The sequence below is a fragment of the Aotus nancymaae genome, unplaced genomic scaffold (assembly GCF_030222135.1).
Source record: "Aotus nancymaae isolate 86718 unplaced genomic scaffold, 86718_ANA_hifiasm-v0.15.2.pri h1tg000014l, whole genome shotgun sequence".
In the NCBI taxonomy this organism is placed as follows: Eukaryota; Metazoa; Chordata; class Mammalia; order Primates; family Aotidae; genus Aotus; species Aotus nancymaae.
The window spans coordinates 19,295,182-19,317,511 of record NW_026988425.1 but is presented as its reverse complement, the minus strand read 5'-3'; the positions used below and the strand labels follow the sequence as shown (position 1 = coordinate 19,317,511).

At 36.3% G+C, this 22,330-nt stretch overlaps 1 pseudogene; it reads right to left on the bottom strand.

Moving 5' to 3' along the window:
* Positions 1-310: 310 nt before the first annotated feature.
* LOC105733001 (60 kDa heat shock protein, mitochondrial-like) lies at positions 311-22,105 on the bottom strand (annotated as a pseudogene).
* Positions 22,106-22,330: the final 225 nt, after the last annotated feature.

Below are 22,330 nucleotides of genomic sequence, written 5' to 3'. Positions count from 1 at the left end.
CTTCTCTGGGCAGAACTGCTTGTTCTTGGAGGCAGGGGACCATGTGGGCTCCAGTGCCAGATTGCCGGACCTATGATCCCTGAGGCTGGGGTCTGCAGTCTCCAGCATATGGACGGCATAGTGCCTCCTAGACAGCTTGTTCTCTAGGTATAGGAAGCTGTAGCCGCTCAGTGAATGCACTATTACGTGTGAATGTGGTGTCATGCTAGCATGAATTCAGGAATGGAAAGATGTAGTGGCTACTGGCTCCTGAAGCAGGATGCACTTGAGCTGTGACTCCAGTTTCAAGATGACACATACAGCTGCAGCTTCAGTCATGGAGTGAGGAGCGGGGCACAGCGTGGGCTTCTTCTCTGGAGCAGTGCAGCTGTGGGTGCAAGGCAGCTCCCAAAATTAAGCTGAGTGCCTGTGGAGACCACAGGATTCTCCATTAGCAAAGACTGCAGATGTTTGCAAGTTAATTTGGCTGCTGGGAGCCTCCTGCCTACCTTTACTTTCCTGGGGAAGTGCTTTCTTTCTCTGAGCTGAACCCAGCTGGGAAGATGTGGCAGAGGGAGGGTATTTCCTTCTCTTCATCAGACTCTCCCTAAAGGTCTCCTTCCTCTATGCGTTTTATTTTCCCAACACTGTACTCCATCACTCTCCCTCAAACACTCCAGTTCAAATGTGTCGGTTTAATTACTGTTTTGGTCCTTTATATGGGGGTAGGAAAGTCAGGCTCCTCCATTCAGTCATCTTGCTCCAACTATGTAAATATTATTTTTCTTCATTTTGTTAGAAGGATTCATTTATACTTTTGTTGAAGAGATTTTTTCCCAGAGAAAATTCAGGCAGTCATTTAAATTTATTCCATTTTGTGTGTATTTGGCTATGAAATTAATATTGAAATGCTCATAAATCACATAAATTATTTGTTTATTTATTTATTTTGAGATGCAGTCTCTCTCTGTCACTCAGGCTGGAGTGCAGGGGCACGATCTCAGCTCACTGCAACCTCCGCCTCTCGAGTTCCAGCGACTCTCCTGCCTCAGCCCCCCAAGTAGCTGGGACTACAGACAAATGCCAACATGCCCAGCTAATTTTTGTATTTTTAGTAGAGATGAGGTCTCACCATGTTGGCCAGGCTGGTCTCAAACTCCTGACTTCAAGTGATTCGCCTGCTTCAGTCTCCCAGAGTGCTAGGAATACAGGCGTGAGCCACCACGCCCGGCCTGATGAATTGTTATATCAAATGTTTAGTTAGGAAAACGTTAATGTAGAAAGAGAAAAAATATATAAAAGAAAAATTACATATTTTAAAATGTCTGGTTGGTATCTCTGACATACTAGATATTTGTTTTACTTTTTTTATCTGAAAGTAAGATATACAATAATTTGACCCATTTTGCAGTTCATGGGTTATTTTTCTCAATTATAAAGACAACTCACCTTAACGTTGAATTTTCACTGGATTCTTACTAGGCTCAGCCTTTTCCAAAAGACTTGGAAATATTTCTATTGATTTCAAATTTGGATGAGTTCTTCTCCTTGAGAAACTAATATTGATGCTTTAATTTCAGATTATTTAATTGTTCTTTCTGATAACCTAATAATGACTCATTTTTGTAATAATGTTTTTTAAAGCTTCATTTGAATATATTTTACCTGATAATTTTTTATTTCTTCTAAAAATACAAAAATGGGATACATATGCAGAACGTGCAGGTTTGTCACATAGGTATACATGTGCTGTGGTGGTTTGCTGCACCTCTTGACCTACCCTCCACCTTCTCTCCCCTCACTCCTTACCCTTCAATAGGCCCTGGTGTGTGCTGTTCCCCTCTCTGTTCTCAATGTTCAAGTGAGAACATGCAGTATTTGATTTTCTGTTCCTGTGTTAGTTTGTTGAGGATGATGACTTTCAGTTTCATCCATGTCCCTGCAAAGGATATGATCTCATTCCTTTTTATGGCTGAATAGTATTCCATAATGCATATGTACCATATTTTCTTTATCCAATCTATCACTGATGGGCATTGGGTTGGTTCCAAGTCTTTGCTATTGTAAATATTGCTGCAATAGACATACATATGCATGTAACTTTAGAGTAGAACAATTTATATTCCCTTGGGTATATACCCAGTAATGGGATTGCTGGGTCAAATGGTATTTCTGGTTCTAGATCCTTGAGAAATCGCCATACTGTCCTCCACAATGGTTTAACTAATTTATGTTCCCACCAAAGTGTAAAAGTGTTCCTATTTCTCCACAGCCTCACCAGCATCTATTATTTCCTGACTTTTGAATAATTACCATTCTGACTGGCGTAATATGTTATCTCATTGTGGTTTTGATTTGCGTTTCTCTGATGATCAGTAATGTTGAGCTTTTTTCATGCATTTCTTGGCTGTGTAAATGTCTTCTTTTGAGAAGTGTCTGTTCATATCCTTCACTCACTTTTTGATGGGGTTGTTTGATTTTTTTCTTGTAAATATGTTTAAGTTCCTTGTAAATTCTGGATATTAGACCTTTGTCAAAAGGGTAGATTGCAAAAATTTTCTCCCATTCTATGGGCTGCCTGTTCACTCTGATGCTAGTTTCTTTTGCTGTGCAGAAGCTCTTTAGTTTAATTAGATCCCATTTGTCAACTTTGGCTTTTGTTGCAATTGCTTCTGGCATTTTCATGAAGTCTCTGCCCATGCCTATGTCCTGAATGGTATTGCCTAGGTTTTCTCCTAGGGTTTTTATAGTTTTTAGGTTTTACACTTAAGCCTTTAATCCACCTTGAGTTAATTTTTTATAAGGTGTAAGGAAGGGGTCCAGTTTCAGTTTTCTGCATATGGCTAGCCAATTTTCCCAGAACCATTTACTGAATAGGAGATCCTTTCTCTATTGCTTGTTTTTGTCAGGTTTGTTGAAGATCAGATGGTTGTTGGTGTGTGGTGTTATTTCTGAGGTCTCTGTTCTGCTGCATATGCCTGTTTTAGTACCAGTACCATGCTGTTTTGGTTACTGTAGCCATGTAGTACAGTTTGAAGTCGGGTAGGGTGATGCCTCCAGCTTTGTTCCATTTGCTTAGGATTGTGTTGGCTATATGGTGTCTTCTTTGATTCCATATGAAATTTAAAATGGTTTTTCTAATCTGTGAAGAATGTCAATGGCAGTTTGATGGAGTAGCATTGAATCTATATATTACTTTAAGCATTATGGCCATTTTCATGGTATTGATTCTTCATATCCATGAAAATTGATTTTTTTTTTCTTTTTTTGAGATGGAGTCTTGCTTTGTTGCCAGGCTGGAGTGCGGTGGCATGTTCTTGGCTCACCACGGCCTCTGCCTCCCAGGTTCAAGCAATTCCCCTACCTCAGCCTCCCGAGTAGTTGGGACTACAGGCATGTACCACCATGGTCAGATAATTTTTTGCATTTTAGTAGAGACGAGGTTTCACCATGTTGGCCAGGATGGTCTCAATCTCCTGACCTCTTGATTCGCCTGCCTCAGCCTCACAAAGTGCTGGGCCACTGCGCCCAGACGAGGATAATTTTTTTTTCCCATTTGTTTGTATTCTCTCTGATTTCCTTGATAAATGGTTTGTAGTTTTCCTTGAAGAGGGCCTTCACATCCCTTGTTAGCTATATTCCTAGGTATTTTATCAACTTTGTAGTGATTGTGAATGGGAGTTCATTCTTGACTTGGTTCTCTGATTGTCTGTTGTTGGTGTAAAGACTGCTTGTGATTTTTGCACATTGATTTTGTATCCTGAGACTTTGCTGAAGTTGTTTATCAGTTCAAAATGTTTTAAGGCTGAGATATTGGGTTTTTCTAAATATAAAATCATGTTATCTGTAAACAGAGACAAGTTAACTTACTATCTTTGTATTACTAAGGTTTACTGATTATTTTGATTATTGATGCAATTACTTTAATTTTAATCAGTTTATCATTTCTATTTTTTCTTTCATCTCTTTTTGAAGGTTTATTTATTTGTAGATATGTTTTCATTATGTCTAGATTTGCAATGTTGGCATAATTTATCCTATTCTGTTGATATTTTAATACCTGTAATGTCTGTTAGTCAATAGACTTGCTAATACTAATGATTGATTTTAGTAACAATGTATTTTTTATTCTTGATTTGTTTTTTTGTAGTTTTGTTCTGTGTCTCTGTCTCTCTTTTTCTCTTTTGTATAGATTTGCCATTTTATTAGTTTTCCATTGAATAAGATTTGACTGTTAACATGTATGCTCCATTACATGTTTATTTTCTATTTTTTACTTTCTACTAATTTTTGACATTTACTTTATTCTAATCTCTGCTTTTGTGGTATTACTTTTGCTGTTTTTTAAATCTAATCTCATAAGAATTATAGTTACCTAATTTTATGAAATTCACTTCAAGTTTTCATACTAAAAACATACATGAGGATATTATTAAACATATTCTTATTTTGTAGAAAGTTTTGAGACAATAGGTTAGCTTAAGGGTCAAACCAAATTTTAGAATAAAAGGTAGATATAAATTTCATGTAAGGACGAGCACAGTGTCACACCTGCAATCTCAGCACTTTGAGAGGCTGAGGCTGGTAGATGGGTTGAGCTCAGGAGTTCTAGAGCCACTGAGGCAATATAGCAAAACTCTATCTTTACACAGAATACAAAAATCATCCATATATGGTGGTGCATGCCTGTAGACCCAGCTACACGGTAGCCTGAGGTGGGAGAATTACCTGAGCCAGGGTGGTTGAGGTTGCAGTGAGCCGAGATCATGTCACAACACTCTGGCCTGGGCAACACAGTAAGACCTCGTATAAAAAAAAAGAAGAAAGAAAGAAAGAAAGAAAGAAGAAAGAAGAAAGAAAGAGAAAGAGAAAAGAAAGAAAAAAATCCATATAAAGTGTTAATCTTGCAGATATATAGATAAAAAACACTTTAAAATGCAATCAACTTAAAGTAAGAATAAAATACTTCTATTTTTTTCAATGGGAATTTTATTTTTTACCTAGTATATAGATCCTAACAACCAAAATGTTGTAATAATTAACTTGATAACATACAAGGAGATGAATGTCTTTATAAATTCCATGATTAACTTATGGAACATCATTTTTTATAAATTAAGTTGAGGATACTTCGATTCAAGCCAATAAATGTTTCCATCGACTCCAGTAGAAACAGAGCTAGACTTGAGAATAAGGACTGTGTTTAATCTTATCACCAAGAGTGTGCTGAAAGTCAATTGTGTCATAAAGATTACCAAAGTCTCAGTGTGTGGATTGTCTTTGTCTTCATCTAAATCCCGGACTTTATATCTAGTATTAATCAGCAGGAGTGAAGAAAGGTGAAAACAGCTTTCTGTTTAGCTTCTATTGATCATTTCAAATCATTTTCCTTTCTCAGTTTTCTTAGGGCAACTATAGGTTTGAAACAATGTAGGGTTTCCCTTACACTCTCTCCTATATACTTTTATTATTATTATCACTATTTTTCCATTTTGAGGTAGAGTCTCACTCCATTACCCAGGCTGGAGTGCAATGGCACAATCTCAGCTCACTGCAACCTCCACATCCCGGGTTCAAGTGATCCTCCTGCCTCAGCCTCCTGAGTAGCTGGGACTACAGGTGCATGACAGCATGCATTGCTTATTTTTGTATTTTTAGGTAGAGATAGGGTTTCACCATTTTGGCCAGACTGGTCTTGAACTCCTGACCTCAAGTGATCCACCTCCTTAGGCCTCCCAAAGTGCTGAGATTACAGGCAGGCATGAGCCACCACACCCACAATACTTTTATTGGTAAAAAGTTGAAATAATTGACAGCTCACTTGCTTTTTAAAAGAAGATAGTAATTAAAAGCAACACACTTTCAACAGACCATCCACTGTCCACAAACATCACAGAAAGCCATCCTCAACGTGAAATAATGGCTTAAGTTAGGAGCAGCTTGTCTCTCAAGTTTTAGTGATGGAGAAACAATGTTTTAAATCTACTTGAGAAACAGCACGAATTTTAAAATAATATTAAAAGAAAGCTTAGAGATCTTAATAAACACAGTATGGGTATGCTTGAATGCTATTTTTTATCTTGTAATTATCCATATTTTAAATATTTCAAAATAAATACTGATGAAATATTGTCTATTGTCCCCATGTTATTGGCCTGTTTTTATTCGCATCTTTTGAGATCTTTCTCAGATGTCTGTTTACCTGAAGGGGCCATTTTATTAAGGAGCTATCAGCACATTGTTTTTTTAGTAAGCTAACTCATAAACAAAAATATTTTATTTCCATGTGAACCTAAAACTATTAAGATTTAGGACCTGAACCTACTTTTTTCAATTAAAAAAATTTGGTCTTTCCATTAGGCCAATATACTACTGAACTGAATGCATTTTCAAAATACAATTTAAGTTGCTCTTTTATTGACAGTGTTTAAATGATGCATGGTATTAGATGTCAGAGTTTGTCGTGAAAATTAATTGCATACTTCTCAATATGCGGTTGCTTTATCGTTTTCATTCCTGTAAAAATGAGATGTTGATTTTTACTGAATCTTCTTTGATATTAAATCTTTAGCATAAATGAATCGAATTCCTTGTTATCTAATAGGGGCTTACTCTTTAATACACAAGACAATTTTTGGAGTCAAAAAATATGATCTAGTGAACTTGGTATAGTGGTCTCTTCACTTTAGTAAACTATGACAAATTTACATTTTAGTATAAGTAGACTTTCAATTTCTTTCTCTCAGTATTTTGCTGTAGTAGCAAAATAGTTTCTTAGCAAGGGAAGAAAAAGGATTAACTTGACTAAAACCCAGTTAAAATGCAAATGAAATGAATTTCTGGGCAATAAAGTATCCATTAAGCTGGAATCCTAATGAAGATAATAGTAAAAAGCCCCTGGAATATTTTATGCACCTCTATCTACTTCATCTTTATGCTCATTCAGATGTAAGACTTCCAATAATTTTAGAGGCTTTGAATTTCTGTTTGCCACAAACATGATTAACAGCTTTATTGCTCCATTTTATCCAGAGATATTCTCAGACCTACTTCATGTTACACACTGAAAACCAAACCATGAAAGCAGAAAAAAAATCATTTTGGTTCTAAGATTTATGTTCGTTTCATAGGAATTGCTAAAAATCAATGCTAGTGGTAGTATATAAATTGGCTAAGTATCATGAAGTATCAAATGAATTTTACATTAAAAACAAAAGAAAATTTAATGTTTATGTAATATTAACATCTGAATTATTAGGATAGAGACAAGAGGAAATGGTTTTGTCAGAGGCATTTGAACCAGAACGACTCCAGCTTGCGTAGGGGCTGGGTAAAATAAAGCTGAGACCTGCTGGGCTGCATTCCCAGTGAGTTAGACATTCTAACTCACAAGATAAGATAGGAAGTTGGCACAAGACACAGGTCTTAAAGACCTTGCTGATAAAACAGGTTGCAGTAAGGAAGTTGGCCAAAATCTACCATAACCAAGATGGCAATGACAGTGACCTCTAGTCATCCTCACTGCACATTACATGCTAGTTACAAGGCATTAGCATGCTAAAAGACACTCTCACCAGTGCCATGACAGTTTACAGATACCAGGTCAACGTCATGAAGTTACCCTAGATGATCTAAAAATGGGAGGAACCCTCAGTTTCCGGAATTGTTCACCCCCTTCCTAGAAAACTCATGCATAACCTATACCTTGTATAGTATATAATCAAGAAATAACCATAAGAATGCGCAACCAGCAACCCTCGGTATTGCTCTGCCTATGGAGTGGCTACTCTTTTATTTCTTCACTTTCTTAATAAACTTGCTTTCACTTTATGGAATCGCCTGGAAATCTTTCTTGCACAGGATTCAAGAACCGTCTTTTGGGGTCTGCATCGGGATCCCTTTCCGGTAACAGTTTTTTCCTATAAACAGAGACCTTGATCCCTGTTATCACACTGTAGATAGAGCTTGGCCATTTGTGGGCTGAGGAGGAGAGTCTTTTTATATTGCTGATAGATTTTACTGAGCAGGGTACCCCTTCTGAGGAGACAAAGCGAAGTTTAAGCAAACTGAACTAAGTCATTTCTTTTACCTTGTTAGACCTATTCACATTTTGCTCAAAGGCTTTTTAAAAATTCAGAGGATTTTAATATATTATCCTATAAAATAATTGTGTAATCTATTATTATAATAGATCGTAAAAGAGTATGGTCATTTATGGAGTAAGTACTATTCCAGAATCATAAAATGTTAATAAGTGGTCAAGGTCAAGAAAATATAGGATAGGTTGAGAGTTAAATCTACAGAAGCTGGCACATTGTGAATTGAAATAGCTGCAAAAGATTCATGAAGTCTATTCTATGCCAAGAACAGTATCCCTGAAACTAATTTAAATAATTAGTTTTACTATTTTCATGTTCATCCGTTAGAAAGCATATGGTATAGCCTCAATGATTATAGCAATAAAAAAGGACCATTTGCTAGTCATAGCAATGCTGTGACTATGAGATGTAAGGTCAAATAGAGCACAAGAACATAGTCTTGAAACTAAAAGCCACAGAAATATGTCATTTAATGTGCATTGTCCACTTTTATATGCAGTATGCTTTTGATATTGAAAAAAAGTATTTTGGCCTTGACTATATATTTTCCACTATCTGTTAGAGAGGAAAATAAAAAGTCATTGAATTAGCTGGGGCAAATGAATCACTGAGTGGGTGGCCCCATCTACTTATTCTATTTGATAGACAATCTGTAGACTCTCTCTTTCTGAGGACAGAAGATTAACTTTGCTAACTGCTTCATGGATCAAAGATCCTTTATCAAGTACATGCTCTGTCCTTTAGGAAATAAAAAGTGGATTGCTGTCTGTTGACTCAGATGGTGGTTTAAATAGCTGAGGAAATGGAACTCTTTTATTATCCTAGTTAAATTGTTCTTTCTTCAGTTAGAGTTGAACTGTTATTCTACCATAAAATATGTACCTATATACTCATTTATATTCATATAATCATGGAAGGCTTAATCTTAGCTTCTTTGGAACAATTAGTTATATTAGAGTTGTGCTGGGGTCATGCTCTTTCCTGCTGTTTCTATCTGCTCTACGTCTACCTTCTTTCTGAGTCCTTTCCAATTATTATTATTATTTTTTAATTTATTTATTTATTTTTTGAGACAGAATCTTGCTCTGCTGCCAGACTGGATTGCAGTGGTGCAATCTCAGCTCACTGCAACCTCTGCCTCCTGGATTCAAACGAGTCTCCTATCTCAGCCTCCTGAGTAACTGGGACTATAGGCACGCACCACCATGCCCAGCCAAGTTTTGTATTTTTAGTAGAGATGAGGTATCACCACGTTGGCCAGGACAGTCTCGATCTCTTGACCTTGTGATCCTCCTGCCTCAGTCTCCCAAAGTGCTGGGATTGCAGGTGTGAGCCATCGCAGCCAGCCTCAATTATTTAAGAGAAGAGTCCTAACATGAATAGGACCTTATCGTGCTTATCCAAAGCAGCAGGGCTTTATCTCTATGAAATGTTTCTACTTCGAATGTGTAATGTATGTTTTATTCTTTATGTTTCTCTGCTATTTCATTCCTTAATGGCGGTGGCAACGAGCGACCTTCTTGGTGAATTCTTGGTATATAGGTTATTGGCTTGGAGACCAGAAGTTAGAGCACTTGACCAAACACCACCACCATTCCCGATTGCCTCTTTCCCCACTCACATCCTTACACGTCTAGTCACTGTACTTGTTGGAGAACTTCTGCCCTTTTTTCAGTGTTATATATCCTTCTGCTAAACAGTCCAATCAAGGTGCCAGTATCATCACGCTCATCCTCTATGTTGTTAATCAGTTCAGGGATGAGCATAGGATCAGGCATAACCATTAAGACAAAAATTGATGCACAGAGTTTGAATCAAAATATATCTCAGGGAGGTTGTAGAAATGTGTGCAATTCAATGCAGAGGCTTTGGGCATAAAAGGATAAAACATTACTTAAAATTAAGATACAGATAATTCTTTCAGTTAATACAAATTGAGTAATACTTACAATTTGGTAAGTTTTAAAAAGGAAAATGGTGCTATTCTGCTAATAACTAACTTTTTCCTTGCCACAATGTTTTCCACACGTTTGAGATTTTTAATGAACACTAGATATATTTAGGTCAATTGTTTTGAGATTTCACTATATTTTCTAAAATATGTGTTAATGGGAGTAGTTTAAAAATATTATGATAACAACAATAACAATCAACTTATAAAATCATCCTGGTGATTTAAAAAAATTCCTAATCAATTTAATTACTCAATAGCCAATAAAGTGAAATTTAACACAGCCATATAATTTCAAATATCTGATATAAATTATAATGATCTGCTAATGTATGAGATAGAAATTAAAGCCTAAGTAATATATTTAACTCAAGGTATTCTGTGCAGCAAGAGCATGTGATTGCCTGGAATCCCATTACAATTAACAACAGGAAGCTTTCATGTCCCTATCAGAAGAACATGGGAATTGTTTATGCAAGTCCTGAGTTGCTTGTAACATTCTCAGACCCATCCCCTGCCTCCTCCATTCACATGCTTTCTTCCTACAGCCATCTGTGCTTAAGACCTGATTAAGAGCCTTCTGCATACACCTATCCAAACAATAATGATGCTTGTGACAGGGGGGCCTTTTCCTACTAGTCACAAGGTCAGTGTCTTGTAGTGCCCAGCATCATGGGAATTCCAGACATTTTCACTGATGTATTTTGTCTTCTCTTTTTTCACAGCTACCTTCTTTTCCCAGGTGTTTCAGTCCTCCCCACAGAAAAAGTCTGCATCAGATTTTCAGGCATCCCAAGCTTTAAAGCTTCTACCTATTATCCACTTAGATCTGGATCAGAGTGGGAGAATGGAATCTTTTCTTCTTAAAGCCCACAGCATAGGGTGGATAACAATCCCTGAAGGATGTTCATCTTCCTCCCAATATGCCTGAACTATGGGAAGGATCATTCAAACAATGGAGAGACAAGGAGGTGAGGATTGTCCAGGAAGCCACTCAGGCTAACCTCATGAATATGAACAAGTTTTTTCAAACCCCTCGTTCAGGGACCTGGAAGAGAAGCCACTCATGAAACTGTTCCAAATTAGGCAAAAAGGTGAGCTATTTGTATGCCTCCACTGCGAGAGAAAAACTAAATGGAAGAAAAAATAGTTCAGAGGCTTTAAATGTATAAATGAGTGAGTTGTATAATAGTGGATGTTGAGACAACCTAACAGAGTTAATATTTTTAAGGAAAGAGACAAGAAACAAGCCTAAAATGTTTGGAGTCAAACAATAATTGGCACCATCAGTTCAAACATTTATATTTTAACACATGGTTAAGATACTTGGGAGAAAATCCAGGTGCTTCCTCCCTGCTTGCTTTGGTTCTTCCTTTTTCCCTGACTCCGCTGCAACTCTTTTTTCTTATCACTTACACTGTTTTTCTGCATTTATTCCTTCCTTCACTCTCTCCCGTGGGACTTACCTAACAGACTCAAGAATGTTTTCTCTCTAGGAAATGTGTCTTCTAATTTTAATTCGTTTGTATTCTTTGTGTTAATATGTCACTTACATCATTAAGGGCGATAATTTACCTCCTGTATTCTAGATAACATGTATGTAAGTTATTACCTGAAATCATTTGACTGCATTGTGTCAAAGGATCGTAGAAGTCTATATTTAGAAAGATTTTATAATAAGGAACCTTCATTTTTAATGATTATTAAAAGAGAAAAAATAATATTCTGATCCCACCACAATACGTTTAATTAGTAAAAACTTACATCATGCAATATCTTCAGATTCCACTGATGTTTGTGTTTAAAGTGTAGGATTTAGAACGTACCTACTCCACTCTCCTATAAATAAGGTTTGGGTCATGGTTGTAGTAGAGATAGAGATATAACTCTTTTCTGTTTGACATATATAGTATTGCTATGTGCTAAAGTACCAAACAACATCTGGAGAGATCTGACTAACAAATGGTTTTGAAATTTTAATGGTAAGATATAAATTATGGTGTAACAGAATTTTTAAGAGAGCTGATAACTTCTAACATTTAATCATTCCCATAACTTCTAACATTTAATATAATGTCCTTCTTTTGTTGCTTCAAAAATAGGATAAAAAATTATTTGATTTCACGAGCAAATGAATCCTAGTCAATTGTGCTTGGTTTACACAGAACCATCAAGGGTGGTCCAGGAGATGAGAATTTTCTCCTCTGTAAACATTCTTTTCTGCCATGCTTGTCTCTACATGAATATTTGTAGAAACATTTTTATTTTAAGTTATCTATTTGCTTAAATGTTCTGTTGTGTTAATTTTCAGAAGTGGAATGTTAAGTTATACAAATAATCTAATAATTTTGGCAAACACACAATCAAAGTAGGGGGGATTAATACTATACTTAGTTGTCAGCATAGAATTAAAGTATGGCCATAAGAATACAATTTAAAAGGTGATATTTTGTCTCCTTATTCACATTCATCATTTAACACTGATTAAATGTAAGCACAGTTAGTCCCACAATTTGTAATATCTAATTTTGCTCTCTAGTTCTATAAATCTGGAGGAATTTCACTCTTTTGTTTCATGTTATTCATTTACAAAAAAAAAATTTTAATTGGTAGTCTGGCTGGATTATTGAATTTTTTAACATAACACTATTTGAGAATATAGTCTACTCATAAACTTTTTAACATTGTACAAGGTTTTTAAAAAATATAATGTCCTTCTTTTGTTCTCATTTAACCTGCTATCTTTCTTTGGTGTAACTTATTCTAATGTGTGTAGAAGCTATACTTTCTAATAAAATCTTCCATGTAGCCATCTTTCTTCATTTTTATTCACAGGTATTTTGGATAAGAAAGTTCTTTAATAATGCATTTATGTAACTGTTCCACGCCATCCATCCTACATGGAGAATGCCTTGGGATGAGATTTAAATTTATTTTAATAAAATATTGATAATATTCATCCTCATATAATCCAACTCAGTTTTTGGTTCTGCAATGTAGAAATCTGTAACTTAAATGCCACTTTATAGGACACCTCTTTTGTACCATTTCTGATCTCCTTTTCCCTCTCACTCTCTTAATCTAAATGTTGCTGTAGTAAGCCAATCTACGTGGGCTCCAGCCTGCTTTACCAAGTCACCACCTGACATGCCTTGCTACACTTCAGAATCCTATGCTTCTTGTTCAGGAGTTTATTTCAGTTGAGAGTTCCGAAATGCATTTTATGTAGGTTCTTTTGGATAGAGCAATATATTAAACAGCTCAACATTGTATCATTGACCCTTACTCTTCCTTGGATTTTTACATCTTAGTAAAAGAACAGCACATAAGTCCTCTACTTCACACTCTACTTTGTAGATAACCTATGTGAAGAGAGTTAGAATCAGAAATGGCCCTAGAAAGTTGATCCTAAGGATTGGAGTTCACACATGAATTACTAAGAAGCTGAGCATTAAGGATCTCAGTGAAGGAGGTGAGTGTGTGGTGGTAAAGGCTGGCATTCAATGGAATACAACTATTGTGACTTTTACTTGGACTTAATAAGGATGGTGTAAACAGGAAAGTAAGCCATTGTGATGCTCATTTGCTGGACACTTGACCTGTATGGGAGAAATAAGTAAAAATGACAAGCTGGCCTTCTTTAACTAATTGGAACATTTTTAAAAACTAAAAATTTAAAATTTAAAAATTTAAAAATTAAAATGTTAGGCTTATTCAACTAAATGCATGTTGAGGAGGACATAAGGTCTCTTAGGTAACTTTTAAGCAGATTATGATCTTCTGTAGCTACAGAAAAGTCTGTGCTGAAAATCAGGCCAAGGTTGAAAATATAAAAGTGGTAGACCTGTGAAGTCTTCATAGATCTCCTATGTCAAAGTCTGGGTACTCTGGAAAAGAAATGTGAGACTCAAACTTGGAATGGGTTATATGACTGACAAACTGAAGAAGCTTAAATTCCAAGCGTCCCTTGGACATTTCAAGGGATGTTCAAAATAGGCATATTTAAGGTCATGGTAATGAGGAATTTTGTCTCTTGTGGGATTAAGGTCTTAATATCCCTAACAGGCAACAACTCAGTCTAAACTAATTACTCACCAAGTCTGAGGGTATATTAGTCAGGGTTCTCTAGATGGACAGAACTAATAGGATGGATGCTTATACAAAGGAAAGTTTATTAAGGAGTATTGATTCACATGATCACAAGGAGAAATCCTTCAATAAGATGTCACCAAGCTGAGGAACAAGGGAGCCAATACGAGTCCCAAAGACTCAAAAGTAGGGAAGCAGACAATGCAGCCTTCAGTCTGTGGTCAAAGGTCCAAAAGTCCAAAAGCTGAAAAACCTGGAGTCCAATGTTTGAGGGCAGAAGCATCCAGCAAGTGGGAAAGATGTGGGCTGGAGAACTAAGCTAGTCTAGTCTGTCCACAGTCTTCTGCCTGCTCTTATTCTGGTCTTGCTGCCAGCTGATTAGATTGTGTGCATTCAGATTGAGGTTGGGTCTGCCTTTCTTAGTCAACTGAGTCAACTGTTAATATCCTTTGGCCACACCTTGACAGACACACCCAGGAACAATACTTTGCATCCTTCAATCCAATCAAGTTGACACTCAATATCAACCATGACAGAGGAATCTAGAACTTGTAGCAAAGGAAGAAAAAGATGATGGATATTACTACAATCTGTGACCAGTTGCAATGTTGGGGAATGTAGCCTGCCCCCACAGAGAATCCCTACTGGGGGATGACCTAGTGGAGCTGTGAGAAGAGGGCCACCATCCTCCAGATACCAGAATGGTAGATCCACTGACAGCTTGCACCATGTGCCTGGAAAAGCAGCAGACACTCAATGCCAGCCCATGAAAGCAGCTGGGAGGGAGGTTTTACCCTGCAAAGCCACAGGGGTGGAGCTGCCAAAGATCATGGGAACCCACCTATTGCATCAGCTTGACCTGGATGTGAGACCTGGAGTCAAAGGAGATCATTTTGTAGCTTTAAGATTTGACTGCCCCACTGGATTTTGGACTTGCATGGGGCCTGTAGACCCTTTGTTTTGGATAATTTCTCCTATTTTGAATCACTGTATTTATCCAATACCTGTACCCCCATTGTATCTAGGAAGTAATTCTTTTGCTTTTGATTTTAAAGGCTCATAGGCAGAAGGGACTTGCCTGGTCACAGATAAGACTTTGAACTGTGGACTTTTGGCTTAGTGCTGAAATAAGTTAAGAATTTGTGAGAATATTGGGAAGGCATGATTGGTTTGAAAATGTGAGGACATGAGATTTGGAGGGGCCAGAGGTGGAATGATATGATTTGGCTGCGTCCCCACCTAAATCTCATCTTGAATTTTGCTTCCATCATTCACCCATGTTGTGGGAAGGACCCTGTAGGAAACAATTTGAATTGTGGGGGTGGTTTCCTCATTCTGTTCTCATGGTAGTGAATATGTCTCATGAAATCTGATGGTTTTATCAGGGGTTTTCGCATTTGCATCTTACTCATTTTCTCTTGCCACCTCCATCTAAGAAGTGCCTTTTACCTTCTGCCATTAATCTGAGGCCCACCCAGCCATGTGGAACTATAAGTCAAATTAAACCTCCTTTTCTTGCCAGTCTCATGTATGTCCATATCAGCAGCATGAAAATGACCTAATACATATATTTTTTACCAATGGAAGAGAAAAGCCAGTCAATAAATCCAACTCTCTTTCTTCTCCATGATGGTGTTCTGAGCTGTACTATATATGGCTAATATGGTACATACCTGTGACTTCAATAACTGGTCACTTAGTGCTGGGCCTTCATCTTTTAGCCTTGTAGTCCTTTGACCCATCTCTATATTCTCCAGGATTATATGATTAGTGCACTAATAGCACTGAAGGTCTCTGCCTCAAATTTCACTTTCTGGGAAACTCAATATATCATCCAATAAAAACAACTAAATAAATTAACAAATAATGACTATTTTGTATTTAGAAAATACACTTAATGTATCTCTTTTTTCTTTTATTAAAAGTAAGTTTTTAAAAAAAATCTACTACTGTTTCTAAAATTTTCTTGTCTGCTGTTCCCTTCTTTGAAGAGCAATTAGGAAATATTTGCTAAAACCTTTCTGTCAGGCATTGTGCTTTCAACAAATTATCCAAAGGATCTAATCTAAGGTGGCTGCAAAACCTCTTTTTTTCTAAACTGTAACCAATTTTTTTTTCACACAAAGGTTGTCACCTAATCACATATTTCTCTAATTTAGACACCATTGTTCTTACTGTCTGCCGAAAGGCTGCTTCTTAACTTCCAGTCTAATTATGGCAAGCACTGAAATCCTGACTTTAATGGAATAGTAGTAAAAATGCCACAGTAATTTACGTTGAAAGCGATACATTGGTACATGGCTCTTGCACCCAATATTGGGAATGCACAAATGTATTTTTATTCAAAAATTCAAAATAAATTATCTTATAGACAATGGCAGCAATAGACCATTATATATTGTCAACAAAAATGGTCACTGATGGTTACAGTGATTTCTTAAACATCAGCCAGGCTTTTCTCCTATCATTTTCGACTGACTTATCTGAAGTTATTGGTGAGGAACACTAAGCTTTCTGTCACAGTTCATTCGTAATGGTGAAGTGCTGTTCCAGAAATTAAAACATACCACCTCTTGTACCACCTCCCATTCCTCCCATTGCACTCGTATCTGGGTCCTTCTCTTTTTTTAGGTGTTTCTGTCACTACACCCTCTGCTGTAGTCAAAGCATTTCAGCAGCTTCCAGTAAAGTGGTTCTCCAATGATTCCTTTTCCCACCATATTCATAAAACCCCAAAGCATAGTGTCATAACAAACATCTGAAGATCTTTGCATCATCTTCTTAACTTTCAAAGATTATTCAATACCTGCATTTTTAGCCATAGTCATTGTAGAAACTTTGAGTGGTCTTTTAATAATATATATACCAATGTTTGATCTTTATTAATGATTTCAAGGCTGGAATGCACCAAAGCAATGCAACAATCCTCTCCCAGAACAATACCGTCTTCAAAAGTAGTTATTGTAACATTAAGGATATCTGTAACATTGTCCTTCTTTTCATTGACTTTGACATCACTTGTCCCACCAAGCTTCAGCACAGCTACTGCATCTGAATGTTTGGCCAGATATTCATTCAATTTTTCCTTTTTTTTTTTTGAGATGGAGTCTTGCTCTGTTGCCAGGCTGTAGTATAGTGGCATGATCTCAGCTCACTGCAACCTCCAACTCCTTGGTTCAAGCAATTCTCCTGGCTCAGCCTCCCAAGTAGCTGTGATTACAGGCACATGCCACCATGCCCAGCTAAGTTTTGTATTTTTAGTAGAGACGAGGTTTCACCATGTTGGCCAGGATGGTCTCAATCTCCTGACCTCATAATTCACCCGCCTCAGACTCCTAAAGTGCTGGGATTACAAGTGTGAGCCATGGCGCTCGGTCCAGTTTTTCCTTTTTGTATTCACTAGTTGTGATATCGAACTGGTTGATTGTCTTGGATACACTTTTCAATTTGAGCTTTGTCATCATTTCCTTTTAAGAAGATAGCATCATCTTTGGTCACAGTGACCTCTCCAATTTCTTCTAATCATGAGGCTGAACAAGATTTAGGGTCAATCCCTCTTGTTCAAACACTTCGTCACCAATAGCAGGAGCCATATCTTTAAGCTTGTTCTTTCTATTGTAATCAAAACCTGAAGCATTGACTGTTATAACCTAAAGATCAACTTTTATGCTATTCAAAACATAAAACATTTTCAGCAGTTATGACCAAGGTCCTATAGTGAGCATTGGGCAATTTAAAGACCAGGTATAATGAACTGGACACTGGAAATTTCCTTTTCACACAGTAGAACATACACATTCTGAAATTCACATATTATTTTACATAGTGTAATATACCTTCTGATGCATCAATAAAGGAGAAATATAGCCTCGATCAAAATTCATGCCATCAATAATTTCTAGTTCATCATTCAATGTTTTTCCATTATTTACTGTGATGACACCCTTTCTTCCAGCCTTACTCATTGCATAAGAAATATGTGGCCAATTTCTTTCTGTTTGAGGAAATCATAGTGAACTGAGCAGTTTCTTCAAGGGTTGACACTGGTTTAGACTGCTTCCTAAGTTCAGCAATTACAGAATCAACAGCTAACATAACATGTCTCCTGATTTTCACTGGTTTAGTACTTTTGCTAATTTTCTCAAAGCCTTACTTGGCAATAGGGCATGCCAGTACGGTAGCAGTGGTGATGCAATCCCCAATCTCTTCATTTCCATTAGTGGAAACATCTTGAACAGGTTTAGCGCCAACATTTTTATATTTATCTTCTAAGTTAACTGAGCGTGCAACAATCACTCCATCTTTTGTTACTTTAGGATTTCCCCAACTCTGTTTAATAATCACTGTTTGTCTCTTTGGCTGCATTGTAACAGCTACAGAACAGGCTTAAAGTCATATACCTTGAAGCATTAAGGCTCAGGCTTCTACACCAAATTTCACATCTTTAGCGTAAGCTCAAATGACAGGAGAAGCTAGTACCCTGGACACAGGTCTCATTTGATGAGAGACTGTGAACAATGAAACAATTTCTGTAGGGTGGTGGTAGGGGGTGTGCACATTGAGGTAGGTGACTATCAGTGAGAGAGGGCCCAAACCTCTTATAATTGTAATTATGTTGTTATTAGGTATAATAGGAGAACATCTTTGGAAACAGATGTGTAGAGTCAAGAAAAGTTATTTAAATAAATTATGATAATATAAAAAAAGTTATGCAGTGATTAAAATTCACATTCTGAAAGCTATGTACATATCCTTGATATGATCTTAGAAAAATCTGTTAAAACTTGGATATAATGTATGTTATCTGTTTGGGAGATATACCAAAATATAAAAAATAGATATGTATGATTTTTGTAAAACATTTTCTTATTTTGAATATGCATTTTATTTTTAAATTTTTTATAAAAAATTATTACATCTAAATAAGATAAACAAATAGTGAAAGCATTGAATTCTATGTATAATATTTTATCTTTGACAACTAAAATATTTTTCAAAGAAAATAATTATTTTTTCAACTAGTTCACAGTAGATATTCACGTTCTTTCCTAACCAAGTACTGGCCAAATACTTTTTCTCTTATCAAGTAATGTTTGTAACAGATTGCATCAGAGATCTTCAAACGTATTGGTGTCTAGTCTTAGCAACATTTCCAGAATTTGCAATGGAAGTCAAGTGGCATATTTTAAGAAGAAAAAACCTAGTTGGCATATTTGTAGAGTCGTTATTAATGCAATAATACTACAATGTGAAAAATCATCTGAAGACACTGATGTTACATTTACTTTACATATTTATTTACAAAGTAGTCTAAAGTTGCATTCAAATGGTATGAGCAAGCATTCTATTGAATCCTAATTTAATATCCCCATCGTCCAGCCTCCTCCCTAATCTTTCAATTAATATCTTTATCAGATGTCATTTTTCAATTTAAACAGATATTTTCTCCAAATTGCTCTTTCAACCCTTAGTATTTTCTGTCTCTATCGTGGCAACATTAGACAATTTTGCAACAAATCAGATGTAGTATTGCATGGGGAAAAAGACAAAGTTTTTTTTATCATTGAAATCACATGTATAAGATATCAAAAGTAAGTCCAAGATCTCTTAATTCCCATATATTTCATATGACTATGGCTCTGTCAGAAGAGGCCTGCTTCAGCACATATCTGTTTCTACTTCCTGGGAAAATATCTATATGCCTTTAAGTATCAAGAATGAAGTCCTGTGGTAGAGATAAAATCAATTTCTAGAAATTATGACAAATATCTAATGCATTAAATTTTGTTTCCTGGCATCTTTCTAGCTCTTTCTCAGCCAATAGAAGAGCCACAATTTATAGCAATGTAGATATTTTTGATATATTTTTTCTATTATTTCTGGAAATGCCATGGTCGATGGCAGGTAAACCCAGATAAATCATTTCCTGAAGTTCAGGCAATAGGAAAATTAACTACTGGCAACTGATTTGTAAAAACAATATTATGTGCTTCCAACAGATAAAGACATGAAATATATATTGTATGCAAATATCTTACAAAGGAACAAATCAACTGAAGAATTATCAGATTAGGCATTGATTGATATTTCAGTTCTACCTATTGATTAGCAAAGCCATAACCACTGTTATCTTTAATCACAGATTTTTGAGATCAATTGCCTAACCAAGGATGACTACAAAGGCTAGTATCTTGAAACAATGTGTTCTAGGCACAATACTGGCAAGACCAGAAGTGTTTCACCTTTAGTTTTTTAGATATTGTTTGTATGTTACAATGTAAATGTTATAATAACATGATAAGTGCTTTTCCAGTCTACTTACAAAGAGTTGAGATTTTATTAATAGAGGAGCAAAACAAATGGCTACATATATTTCCAAAGTTAGGATATGGATGGGTGCATCACTGATAGGGTCTGGCTCTGTGTCTGCATTCAAATTGCATCTCGAATTGTAATCCCTACATGTTGAGGAAGAGGGTTGGTGGGAGGATATTGGATCATGGGGATGGTTTCCCTCATGCTGTTGTCATAATAATGAGTGAGGTCTCACAAGAGCTGATGGTTTTAGAAATGTTTGACAGTTTCCTTCTTGTGCTGTCTCTCCTGCCTCCATGTAAGACATGCCTTGCCTCCCCCTCATCTTCTGCCATGATTGTAAGTTTCCTGAGGCTTCTCTAGCCAAGTAGAGCTGTGTCAATTAAACCTCTTTTGTTTAATAAATTACCAACTCTCAGGTAGTATCTTTACAGCAGTGTGAAAAGGGACTAATGCAAATACACTTTTGGAATGTCTAATGATTACAATAATGAGTCACATTTTCCCAGTGATTGTAAATAGAAGCATTACTATTACTGATAGTACTAATGACAATATGTATCCAGCTCAGTTATCAAAATATATATGCACCTTCTCTCAAAAATCTTATTTAAGTGACAATAATCTATCCATCTGTCTACCTTAACAGATACAGAAGAAATCTATAAAATATAATACACCAGATAAAAAAGGAATTGTTAAGTTTCTCAGTTCTGTCATTTCATAGAGAACTCCGGAGCTGCAAGCTTAGTGTCTGCCTTGACAATTACTGGACGTGAAGGAATGCCCTGCAGAGCCAACTGGCATGTAGCATGCATGTTGAGGACTTTCAACTTGGGAAATTTCTTGGTAAGTCTTGAAGTTTATTTATAGATCTGTTTGCCACACATGAGAAATTGTAATGCAGTTAACAACTTTGTAGAATTTACCTAAATGATTCTCAGTACCTAACACAATTAAGAAACTTATTAGAAATATTGATTGCATAAATCCAGGTGTGGGCCTAGACATCTGCATTTGACCAGAAAAATATGTGACTTTTACTCAGGCAGCCTAGTGTCCACATAAGAACTTAGACCTAGATTATTTTTTTCTACATGGTTTTGTCACAGTTCTCAACTTTTTAATGAATTAATTTATTTTTATTTTTAGACAGGGTCTAGTTCTGCTGCCCTGGAGTTCTGTGCAGCCTGGAATGCAGTGGTGCAATCATAGCTCACTACAGCCTTGAATTCCTGGGTCCAAGTGATCCTCATGCCTCAGCCTCCTGAGTAACTAGGATAACAGGCATGCACCAACATGCCTGGCTAAATTATTGTATTTTAAATGTTTTTGCAGAAACAGTGTCTTGCCATGTTGCCCAGACTGGGCTTAAACTCCTGGTTTCAAGTGATCTTCCTGCCTTGGTCTGTCAAAATGCTGGGATTATAAGAGCGAGCCACATACCCAGCCAGTTCTCAACTTTTTATGCTTATATTTTTTCCTAACCAGATTGAAAATCTTTATCGCTATCTTGCATTTCTGGATGACTTTTAGCACCATGATTGAGAAGGTTCGTATTCAGATATTTCCGATTGGAGCTGATCATCTGTATACGGGACTTGCAATTATCCTTAGTGCATTCATACAGAAAAAATCTTTTCTGAAGTGAAGCTGATAGCAACTCTGCCATGTTAGTGGAACAGAGATCAGTCTCAATTTTCATTGAAAAAAAAATTGCTAGAAATATAAAATAGATACTTACAACTTGACTTAAACTTTTTATTACAGAAACATATTTAAATATATGCCATTGAAGTTTTATGTCTAAAATTATTGAATGAATACAAATCTTCGTTATTGGTGGACAGAATGAAAGCCTCATGAAAGTAAGTACTATTAGATCAGTAGCTCTTTG